This window comes from Malaclemys terrapin, chromosome 12, assembly GCF_027887155.1.
Source record: "Malaclemys terrapin pileata isolate rMalTer1 chromosome 12, rMalTer1.hap1, whole genome shotgun sequence".
NCBI classification, from domain to species: Eukaryota; Metazoa; Chordata; order Testudines; family Emydidae; genus Malaclemys; species Malaclemys terrapin.
The window spans coordinates 26,381,560-26,394,299 of record NC_071516.1 but is presented as its reverse complement, the minus strand read 5'-3'; positions in this window follow the sequence as shown (position 1 = coordinate 26,394,299).

Here is a 12,740-nt window from a genome sequence, read left to right as displayed (position 1 = left end):
GCTGGACTGGGGGCATCCAAGGCACGTTCACCCCCCTTTCTGCACCTCCTCCCCACAGCCAAAGACACTGCCAGGAGTCAGGGGCCATGGATTGTCCAAGGGAGCTGGGTGCCTACCTGCCCCTTGTGCTGTGTGGCTAACCAGGCCGGGTGAACCCTAGGCCCTTTGCAGTCAGGGGGGGTTCTGCCAGTGGCTGCACTGGTGCCAGGATTTCAGTCCCAGGTCAGTCTGGGCTGAGTAGATGTGACCCCTCAGTAGCACCAGGGGCACAGTCTACACCTGCCTTAGGGGAGCTGCCCTGGTAGAAGTGTGTTACTAAACCACCCCGCTCAGCCTTTGTACAGGCCTCAGGCAGCGGGTAGCAGCGTAATTAGCTGAACTTGTCCTTCCCCCCCTTCCAACAGGAGCCATATGGTTGTGCCTTCTGGCCCAAGCTGCTAGCCTTTTGGTGTTTCCATTATGTTGCTCCGGGTATGTTGTTTGGTGCAATCCTGTTTATGGATAAAGGATAGACACACCGGCCCGGTTTCCTGAACACAGTAGAACCAAACAACAGCAGGCAGTTCCTTGCTCAGAAATCCCCAAGTCTGCCTTTCCAAAGTATTCTGTGCTCAAGGAGCTCTGTTTATCTGCTTCTCTGGCTGGTAGTTGGCTTTCCTCTCACGCACACAGCCTGCCAAACAACCCCACAGCCTCTGTTTGCAATCAGGGAACCCCACAGACCATACATCTTACCTTCTGCTCAGGCCTTGCCCTGTGGCCCATTGCCTTGGGCGGTAGCTTCTATTGTTTCCAGCTCTCTCTCTCTACATAAAGGGGCTTACTTGCTACTTCCACTGAGTCTGAAAGAAGGGTGCTTAGCACACCTGTTGACTTTAACTGGGCTGTGATTGTCTAGTCTAGTGATCAGAGACTCACCTGATGGCAGCTGTAAGCACTTTCCAGCATAACAATATCTATTTATCCTTTTCCCCATTCCTCAAAGCCTGGGGCAGCCTGGGGCTTCTAATATCTTCTGTACAGACATATGGCCACAGAGCCTATGGGCCCCAGCCTGCAATGCTCCAGCTTATCTGAGCTGCCAGCCTAGCCAGTTGGACCACACACCTTTCAACTTCCAACACCATCACATGTATCACAAACCAGACAAGAGGTGTGCGTGCACACAGAGGCGTGCACACAGCAGTTCCCGTACGCACATTCAATTGCATCTGTAGTGTGCACAGTTGCTTCTCCACAGCTGCTTGTTTCACATATATGACACACGGTTGAAGTGACTGTTTGCACAAGCAAGTTCTGTTCTGGGGTTGAGCTTAGCAAATGTGTTTAGAAACGTGACCCCTCCTGATCAGCATCGCAGACAGCAAGCAGCCCACACAGGGCCGGTGCAAGGAAGTTTCGCGCCCTAGGCAAAACTTCCACCTTGCGCCCCCCCCCCCCCCCCACAGCCTTGCAGCAGCTCCCCGCCACCCTCCGCCCTGAGGCTCCCCCCCGTGGCAGCTCCCCCGCCCCCAGGGAGCCGTGCGGCAGCTCCCTACTCCAGCTCACCTCTGCTCCGCCTCCTCCCTGGGCACGCCGCCCCCACTCTAATTCTCCTCCCCTCCCAGGCTTGTGGCGCCAAACAGCTGATTGGCGCCGCAAGCCTGGGAGGCGGGAGAAGTGGAGCGGCGACCATGCGCTCGGGGAGGGGGCGTAGGAACGCTGTAAAAAAAAATTGGGGGCACCGCTTTTTGGCGCCCCCAAATCTTGGCACCCTAAGCAACCGCCTAGTTTGCCTAAATGGTAGCACCGGCCCTGAGCCCACAGCTGTCAACTTTTACATCCAGAATTTTAACTAGAGTTTGCTGAAATATTTTCGCCACAACAAAAGTCAAGAAAATTTGTCTCTTTTTGATCAGCTCTTGTTTAATCTCTTTTTACCCATCTGAACATTTTAATCTACATTTTTAATAATAAAATGTTGCAAATTATTAGCTCCATGACTTAGATTGGATTATTTTATAATTAAGTCCCACACGACGCGCCTAAACTGAAATGGCATGGTTATGTAAGCGATCAGAGGCTAATTGGTATGCACACTAAATGCACATTGTATTTTATGACTCAACAACATAAACTAGCCTATGTATTCCCACGTAAATTATGATTATGGGTACTACTTATTACAGTAATTCATGTGCACAGTATGCAAAACTCCCACTGAATTAATTGACCAGAATGTTTTGTATTGTGGGTTACATCAAAATATGTTCTACTACCACTTCATACTCCACAGGATTTGCATAATAATTGGAGGGGGGAAATTTCATTGTCATGGTGGGATTTAAACAGCCTTTAAGTGCATCCCAAAAGGACCAGATGGCGTGGGAGTGGGATAAAGAGCCTTTCATCTGCAACCTAGGTCAAATAGTGAATGAAACATGCATTCTTTTAATTATTTGTTTTATTATAGCACCCAAAGTCTGCTCAGGATCTAGGTCCCGATGTGCCAGGTGCTGTACAAACACATAGGAAGACACAGTTCCTGCCTTGAAGACTATAAGGCTCCAATACTACAAACACTTTATGCAAGTGAATAGTGGAATTTAAGCACATGCCTAAGTGGTTGTAGGATCCAGGTTGAATTTACAATAGGATGGTTGTTGAGTGGCCTCCATGGGAAATAACCTGTTTTTGTATGGGGGTGAGGGGATTGGTCCTCAGTTCATTTCTTAGCAGACAGACATCATCATCACAAAAATCACCCACTTCAGCAAAGAGGCCATGGACTGAACGAACTACAGAGCCTGGACTCCCCCTCTCAGTGCTCCTTGCAGCTCAGGATTGAGGTACATTGCTGGTGCCGGGCTTGCCCTGCCACTGTCCATCCTGTACCTAGTGGGTGGACAGAAGGATACAGTTTACAAGGCATCAGCACCTTTCACCTGCACTAAATTCACATATAAAAGGGGCAGGGTGGGGGAAGGGAGAGAGAAAATGCATTTCTGAATGATGCCCCAAATCCCATCCAATGAATTGAATGGAAATGGGTAGAGGAAGGAATACGTTACAGTATCTGCATGAAAGGCTGTAATATTAGAGGGGAAGCAGAATAGCTCCCTTCACATCTTTCTTGGTCCGAAGTATGCACAGATCCCATAAAAGGCCTGGAGAACTGGGGATATTGTACTTTCCTGAAATGTAAGCTGAGATTGGGGAGGGGGTGTGTGAAGGGGGTGGTGGAGAGGGGGAGAGAATGAAATACAATCCACACAGTCAAAGCCACCTTAAGCAGTGTTTGCGTTTCACACGTGGATTCAGCCGTTCACCCAGAGACGTCCATGCACCCATTGCACCTATAAAATCCTCTCTTTACATGCACAAAGGGTATGTCTACACTACGAAATTAGGTCGAATTTATAGAAGCCGGTTTTATAGAAATCGGTTGTATACAGCCGATTGTGTGTGTCCCCACATAAAATGCTCTAAGTGCATTATGTCGACGGACCGTGTCCACAGTACCGAGGCTAGCGTTGACTTCCGGAGCGTTGCACTGTGAGTAGCTATCCCACAGTTCCCACAGTCTCCGCCGCCCATTGGAATTCTGGGTTGAGATCCCAATGCCTGAATGATGCAAAACAGTGTTGCGGGGGGTTCTGGGTACATGTCGTCAAGCACCTCCCCCTCCGTCAGAGCAACGTCAGACAATCGATACGTGCCTTTTTGCCTGGGTTACCAGTGCAGACAACATACCACGGCAAGCATGGAACCCGCTCAGCTCAGCTCAGCATCACCATATGTCCTCTGGGTGCCGGCAGATGTGGTACTGCATTGCTACACAGCAGCAGCTAATTGCCTTTTGGTAGTAGACGGTGCAGTATGACTGGTAGCCTTCATTGGCGATCTGGGTGCTGGCAGACGTGGGGCTGCATTGCACACAGCAGCAGCCCCTTGCCTTTTGATAGAAGATGGTATATTATGACTGGTATCCGTTGTCATTGTACTGCAGTGGCTGTCAATCATGGGCACCTAGGCAGACATGCTCAGTCCTATCGAACTGTCTCGACGATGATGGCTATCAGTCGTAGTATGCTATTTTCTGCCAAGCACCCAGAAGATGCCGAGGGTATCAGTCATACTGCACTGTCGTCTGCCAGCTTAAGATGTAAAAAATAGATTTGTTCTGTATTCATTTGCTTCCCCCTCCCTCAGTGAAATCAACGGCCTGCTAAACCCAGGGTTTTGAGTTCAATCTTTGGGGGGGGAGGGGCCATTCTGTGTGACAGTTGTTTGTGTTTCTCCCTGATGCACAGCCACCTTTGTTGATTTTAATTCCCTGTACCTGTACGCCATGTCATCACTCGCCCCTCCCTCCCTCCCTCCGTCCGATACTAGTTTTGCGCCTTTTTTCAGACCAGACACCATAGCACTGGGATCATGGAGCCCGCTCAGATCACCGCGGCAATTATGAGCACTATGAACACCACGCACATTGTCCTGGAGTATATGCAGAGCCAGGACATGCCAAAGCAAAACCAGGACCAGCCAAGGAGGCGATTGCAGCGCGGCGACGAGAGTGATGAGGAAATTGACATGGACATAGGCCTCTCACAAGGCACAGGCCCCAGCAATGTGCAAATCATGGTGTTACTGAGGCAGCTTCATGCCATGGAACGCTGATTCTGGGCCCGGGAAACAAGCACAGACTGGTGGGACCACATCGTGCTGCAGGTGTGGGACGATTCCCAGTGGCTGCAAAACTTTTGCATGCATAAGGCACTTTCATGGAACTTTTTGACTTGCTTTTCCCTGCCCTGAATTGCCAGAATACCAAGATGAGAGCAGCCCTCACAGTAAGAAGCGAGTGGCGATAGCCCTGTGGAAGCTTGCAACGCCAGACAGCTACCGGTCAGTCGGGAATCAATTTGGAGTGGGCAAATCTACTGTGGAGGCTGCTGTGATCCAAGCTGCCAGGGCAATCAAAGACCTGATGATATCAAGGGTAGTGACTCTGGGAAACGTGCAGGCCATAGTGGATGGCTTTGTTGCAATGGAATTCCCAAACTGTGGTGAGGCGATAGACGGAACCCATATCCCTATCTTGGCACCGGAGCACCAAGCCACCGAGTACATAAACCGCAAGGGGTACTTTTCAATGCTGCTGCAAGTCCTGGTGGATCACAAGGGACGTTTCACCAACATCAACGTGGGATGGCCGGGGAAAGGTACATGATGCTCGTGTCTTCAGGCACTCTGGTCTGTTTCGAAAGCTGGAGGAAGGGACTTTCTTCCCGGACCAGAAAATAACTGTTGGGGATGTTGAAATGCCTATCGTGAACCTTGGGGACCCAGCCTACCTCTTAATGCCATGGCTCATGAAGCCGTACACAGGCAGCCTGGACAGTAGTCAGGACCTGTTCAACTACAGGCTGAGCAAGTGCCGAATGGTGGTGGAATGTGCATTTGGACATTTAAAAGCGCGCTGGCGCAGCTTACTGACTCGCTCAGACCTCAGCGAAAAGAATATCCCCGTTGTTATTGCTGCTTGCTGTGCGCTCCACAATATCTGTGAGAGTAAGGGGGAGACATTTATGGCGGGGTGGGAGGTTGAGGCACATCGCCTGGCCGCTGATTACGCGCAGCCAGACACCAGGGCAGTTAGAAGAGCACAGCAGGGCGCGGTGCGCATCAGAGAAGCTTTGAAAACGAGTTTTGTGACTGTCCAGACTACAGTGTGAAACTTCTGTTTGTTTCTCCTTGATGAACCCTCCGCCCCCCGCCCCCACCTGGTTCACTCTACTTCCCTGTAAACCAACCACCCCACCCTCTCCTCCCCCCTTCGAGCACCGCTTGCAGAGGCAATAAAGTCATTGTTACTTCACATTCATTCATTCTTTATTTATTCATCACACAACTAGGGGGATAATTGCCAAGGTAGCCCGGGATGGGTGGGGGAGGAGGGAAGGAAAAGGACACACTGTAGTTTAAAACTTTAACTCTTATTGAAGGTCAGCCTTCTGATGCTCAGGCAATCATCTGCAGTGGAGTGACTGGGTGGCCGGAGGCTCCCCCACCGTGTTCTTGGGCGTCTGAGTGAGGAGGCTATGGAACTTGGGGAGGAGGGCTGTTGGTTACACAGGGGCTGTAGCGGCGGTCTCTGCTCCTGCTGCCTTTCCTGCAGCTCAACCATATGCTGGAGCATATCAGTTTGATGCTCCAGCATCCGGAGCATTGACTCTTGCCTTCCGTCTGCAAGCTGACGCCACCTATCATCTTCAGCCCACCACTTGCTCTGCTCATCCCGCGATTCAGCCCGCCACCTCTCCTCTCGTTCATATTGTGCTTTTCTGTAGTCTGACATTGACTGCCTCCATGCATTCTGCTGTGCTCTTTCAGCGTGGGAGGACATCTGGAGCTCCGTGAACATATCATCCCGAGTCCGCCGTTTTCTCCTTCTAATCTTCACTAGCCTCTGTGAAGGGGAAACATTTGTAGCTGGTGGAGGAGAAGGGAGAGGTGGTTAAAAAAGACATTTTATAGAACAATGGGTACACTCTTTCACATTAAATTTTGCTGTTCACATTACACAGCACATGTGCTTTTGTTACAAGGTCGCATTTTTCCTCTTATATTGAGGGCCTGCTGGTTTGGTGTGAGAGATCACTCACGCAGTGCCAGGCAACAGATTTCGGCTTGCAGGCAGCCATGGTAAGCCACAGTCTTTTGGCTTTTTTAACCTTCTTAACATGTGGGAATGGTTTCAAACAGTAGTGCCCTCATTTCCCATACCAAGCACCCATTGGGTTGGCCATTTAAAATGGGTTTGCAATGTAAAAGGAGGGGCTGCGGTTTCCGGGTTAACATGCAGCACAAACCCAACTAAACCCTTCCCCCCACACCCAATTATCGGGGATGATCACTTCACCCCTTCCCCCCACTGCGTGGCTAACAGCGGGGAACATTTCTGTTCAGCAGAGGAGGAAGGGGCACCTCTGAATGTCCCCTTAATAAAATCGCCCCATTTCAACCAGGTGACCGTGAATGATATCACTCTCCTGAGGATAACAAAGAGCGATAAGGAATGGATGTTGTCTGCATGCCAGCAAACACCGGGACCATACGCTGCCATGCTTTGTTATGCAATGATTCCAGACTACGTGCTACTGGCCTGGCGTGGTAAAGTGTCCTACCATGGCGGACGGGATAAGGAAGCCCTCCCCAGAAACCTTTTGCAAAGGCTTTGGGAGTACATGAAGGAGAGCTTTCTGGAGATGTCCCTGGAGGATTTCCGCTCCATCCCCATACACGTTAACAGACTTTTCCAGTAGCTGTACTGGCCGCGATTGCCAGGGCAAATTAATCATTAATCATTAAACACGCTTGCTTTTAAACCATGTGTAATATTTACAAAGGTACACTCACCAGAGTGTGCCCTCAGGGTCTGGGAGCACGCCTTGGGTGAGTTCAGGGATTACTGGCTCCAGGTCCAGGGTGATAAACATATCCTGGCTGTTGGGGAAACCGGTTTCTCAACTTCCTTGCTGCTGTGAGCTATCTTCATCCTCATCTTCCTCGTACCCCGAACCCACTTCCCTGTGTGTTTCTCCAGTGAAGGAGTCATAGCACACGGTTGGGGTAGTGGTGGTTGCACCCCCTAGCATGGCATGCAGCTCCGCATAGAAGCGGCATGTTTGTGGTTCTGCCCCGGACCTTCCGTTTGCCTCTCTGGCTTTGTGGTAGGCTTAGCTTCTTAATTTTCACGCGGCACTGCTGTGCGTCCCTGTTATGGCCTCTGTCCTTCATGGCCTTGGAGACCTTTTCTAATACTTTGCCATTTCTTTTACTGCTATGGAGTTCAGCTAGCACTGATTCATCTCCCCATATGGCGAGCAGATCCCGTACCTCCCGTTCAGTCCATGATGGAGCTCTTTTGCGATCCTGGGACTCCATCATGGTTACCTGTGCTGATGAGTTCTGCGTGGTCACCTGTGCTCTCCACGCTGGGTAAACAGGAAATGAAATTCAAACGTTCATGGGGCTTCTCCTGTCTACCTGGTCAGTGCATCTGAGTTGAGAGTGCTGTCCAGAGCGGTCACAATGAAGCACTGTGGGATAGCTCCCAGAGGCCAATAACGTCGAATTCCGTCCACACTACCCCAATTCCGACCCGCTAAGGCCGATTTTATCGCTAATCCCCTCGTCGGAGGTGGAGAAAAGAAACCGGTTTAAAGGGCCCTTTAAGTCGGAAGAAAGGGCTTCGTCGTGTGAACGTGTCCAGGCTTAATTCGATTTAACGCTGCTAAAGTCGACCTAAACTCGTAGTGTAGACCAGGCCAAAGACAAGGTTTTCTAAGAGCCCTCCTTTTGCACGTGCCCCATTACACTAGCTTTGAAATTTTGATCCAGAGAAGCAAAAACTTGGGCCTTTCGAGGCTGGCACTTTTTCTTAATTCATGCTCATCTGTTCCTAAACTGGGACTGCATCTCATGCTGTGTAAGGAGCATTTTCTCTTCTGGTATCACTGGGCCCAGCTTCCAGGCAAAGCACCGAGAATTTAAGAGGCTTTACTACTGTAACTCCTACATAGTGGGAATTCCACTAGTGCTCTTCTGATGCATGCAGCCTATGCAAGATGTACATCAGCACTCTGTCTCACGAGATGTAACAGCTATGGTCACACTATGCCTGCCATGTGCTCTCTGCAGTCACAGCTTAACAGGGTTAGGTTGGCTTTAAAACAGTCCTGTTGGTTGGCTATTTGAAACCTGAATGAGACAGTGTCTAGTCAAATTTGGCCACAGCTTCAGGTTCTGCAAAAATAAATTATTATAAGAAACAGTCAAAATGTTCAGTGGGGGGAAAAAACATTTCTACAAGAAGAGTTTTTGTGAAACAAATAAACCCTATGGTTCAGCATTTGCAACTCAGACTTTGCAGGGTCTGCTGGGGTGGGAGAACCTGACAGTGAAATTAACTAGAAATTTACTATGAACTATAGTGAAACTGACTGGTGCCCATGGAGAGGAATGCAGCATTTGTGCTCCAAGCAAGGAGACAGCGGCAATCTTCTCCCTCTCTTCCTAGACTGTTGAGCAGTGGTAGAGATGTATCAAAATGACTGCTGTATCCTGAGGTCTTCAGGAGCCTCCATCACCACGAAAAATTAACCCCAATGTGGAGGGCCAGCATAAAGTCTATGTGCTACTTAACTCCTGTTTAAGCTCATTTCCCTCAGCAACAGAAGTTAGTCCAATAAAAGATATTGCCTCACCAACTTTGCCTCTCTAATATCCTGGGACCAACACAGCTACAACACTGCATTAAAAGGGCAACACATTTCACATAGTACCACAGGGATTTCTTATATACAGCAGAGGCAGAACAGTGAGATTTGAGATACTACTGCTAAATTACACCGACTTTTCAATGGCTGCGATGCTATACTGGGAACAACTGAGTGGTGTTTTGGCGTAACTTTATAAATAGCCCACAGCACCATAGCTTGGTGAGTCCTTTCGTCCTCCAGCTTTTCTCTGGATCTTCTTCACGCTGTGGTCTCCTGTGAACTAGCTGGGGCTATAGCATAAGGCACTGCAGTGGTGCTCATTTGAAAGGCTCATTACAAGAGAGGAGTAAGTATATTTAAGAGAGAAAGAAAACAGGCAGATTTTATCATCACCTGTTACTGGAGTGATATATATAGCTATATCTAGTTAAGGTGCCAGTAGGCGACACTCAAGAACATATTGCACAGTTCCTAGGTTTCATAGGACAAAGCAAAGGCTTTAACGCTGGTGTCTAATGTTTGGGCAACAATACCATGCACTTCAACATGTCTCATACTGTATTTGACTCTGAAATAGTGACAAGGCACCATTGCTGGTTTGATGCCCATTTCAGTTTTTAGAGCCAGAGGAATTCCTCAAAACACTCCTGGGGGACATCCTGGCTGTCAAACCCTTGCTAAAAGCTAGGTTTGCTTCGTTTGTTAATTCAGGATTGCCCCCACCCTTTTTTTTTGCTCTTCCCACCCTATTAATACACATGGACTCGAGCGAATCATTGATTTTCCTTTTGGTGGCTGAACTAAAATATCTGAAAAAAAAGGTCAGTTTTGAACCAAAACTGAGTTTTTCTGTCCCAAAAGAAAAACCAAAGAAGTTGTTTGAGTCAATGAAACATTTTGAATGTCTGTTCAAATAGATTTGAAAATGTCATTTCAAAATGGACATTTCCAAAGTTTCCAAATTCACAAATAATTTCATTGCCCCCACAATGCAATTTACAGTTCATCAAAAAAGTTTCACCCCACTCCACACACAAAGGCTACCGATTTCAGAACAAGAGCTGCTGTCTACTGTAGATGTGGGAACCTAGTCTTAGTGGAAAACTAGGCAACAGAGGTACCATTTTTACCCATGTGTTGCAGGAAGGCAATAGCTTGCATTGCCCAGGATTGGATCACAGATTTGTTAGTGGGGGATTTGTTCTTGCTGTTTCACTGACCATGCTGGTGTCATCCACATGAAGGGTGTCTGCATCTTTGTCCCTCTCTGATCCAGATCAGAAGTTGGAGTTTGCTGCTCCTGCTAGCTAATGCACACAGACCCAGGTTTTTAACGGTATTTACACATTGCTCTGCTCATTGCCAATTCCCTGGAACCCCATCCAAAACATTGCTAATGGGAGTTAGAAGGGGATACACAGAGCTGTCAGAGGAAGCAATTTGTGGTACACAAGGACACATTCCATTGGCCCTACAAAACCCAGGAGCTGTGCTATATATTCTAGAGCACCATCTACTGACACCTTACCTATGAACTCTATTTACGTCTCTGCAGACATGGAGCACTCTTGTACCGGCTGTAAGTCAGCTTGCTCTCTGCATGCACCCATTCCCCTACCACAAACACCCCCTCTAAGGAGCAAAAATAGACTTTACAGCCTTCAGGATGCTTCTCCAACTGGCACTAGCACCTTTCAGCTTTTGCAGTAAGTGGGCTCCCCTTCCTGTTAGCTTAGCCTGTCTCCCCCTTAAGAACATAAGAACGGCCATACTGGGTCAGACCAAAGGTCCATCTAGCCCAGTATCCCGCCTACTGACAGTGACCAATGCCAGGTGTCCCAGAGGGAGTGAACCTAACAGGTAATGATCAAGTGATCTCTCTCCTGCCATCCATCTCCACCCTCTGACAAACAGAGACTAGAGACACCATTCCTTACTCATCCTGGCTAATAGCCATTAATGGACTTAACCTCCATGAATTTATCTAGTTCTCTTTTAAACCCAGTTTAGTCCTAGCCTTCACAACCTCCTCAGGCAAGGAGTTCCACAGGTTGACTGTGCGCTGTGTGAAGAACTTCCTTTTATTTGTTTTAAACCTGTTGCCCATTAATTTCATTTGGTGGCCCCTAGTTCTTATATTATGGGAACAAAAATAACTTTTCCTTATTCACTTTCTCCACATCACTCATGATTTTATATACCTCTATCATATCCCCGCTTAGTCTCCTCTTTTCCAAGCTGAAAAGTCCTAGCCTCTTTAATCTCTCCTCATATGGGACCCATTCCAAACCCCTAATCATTTAAGTTGCCCTTCTCTGAACCTTTTCTAATGCCAGTATATCTTTTTTGAGATGAGGAGACCACATCTGTATGCAGTATTCAAGATGTGGGTGTACCATGGATTTATATAAGGGCAATAAGATATTCTCCATCTTATTCTCTATCCCCTTTTAAATGATTCCTAACATCCTGTTCGCTTTTTTGACCGCCGCTGCACACTGCGTGGACGTCTTCAGAGAACTATCCACCATGACTCCAAGATCTCTTTCCTGATTAGTTGTAGCTAAATTAGCCCCCATCATATTGTATGTATAGTTGGGGTTATTTTTTCCAATGTGCATTACTTTACATTTATCCACATTAAATTTCATTTGCCATTTTGTTGCCCAATCACTTAGTTTTGTGAGATCTTTTTTAAGTTGTTCAGAGTCTGCTTTGGTCTTAACTATCTTGAGCAGTTTACTATCGTCTGCAAACTTTGCCACCTCACTGTTTATCCCTTTCTCCAGATCATTTATGAATAAGTTGAACAGGGCCGCCCAGAGGGGTGGCAAGTGGGGTAATTTGCCCCGGGCCCTGCAGGGGCCCCCACGAGAGTTTTTCGGGGCTCCTGGAGCGGGGTCCTTCACTCGCTCCGGGAGCTTCTTCCGCTCCGGGTCTTCAGCTGCAATTCGGCAGCAGGGGGTCCTTCCGTCCCAGGACCACCACTAGTTACCCCTCTCCATTCTGAAAATTTACCATTTATTCCTACCCTTTGTTCCCTGTCTTTTAACCAGTTCTCAATCCATGAAAGGATCTTTCCTCTTATCCCATGACAAGTTAATTTATGTAAGAGACTTTAGTGAGGGACCTTGTCAAAGGCTTTCTGGAAATCTAAGTACACTATGTCCACTGGATCCCCCTTGTCCACGTTTGTTGACCCCTTCAAAGAACTCTAATAGATTAGTAAGACATGATTTCCCTTTACAGAAACCATGTTGACTTTTGCCCAACAATTTATGTTCTTCTATGTGTCTGACAATTTTATTCTTTACTATTGTTTCAACTAATTTGCCCGGTACTGACATTAAACTTACCAGTCTGTAATTGCCGGGATCACCTCTAGAGCCCTTTCTAAATATTGGCATTACATTACCCAATGACTGGAAGATAGCTACAGAAGCCGATTTAAAGGACAGGTTACAAACCATAGTT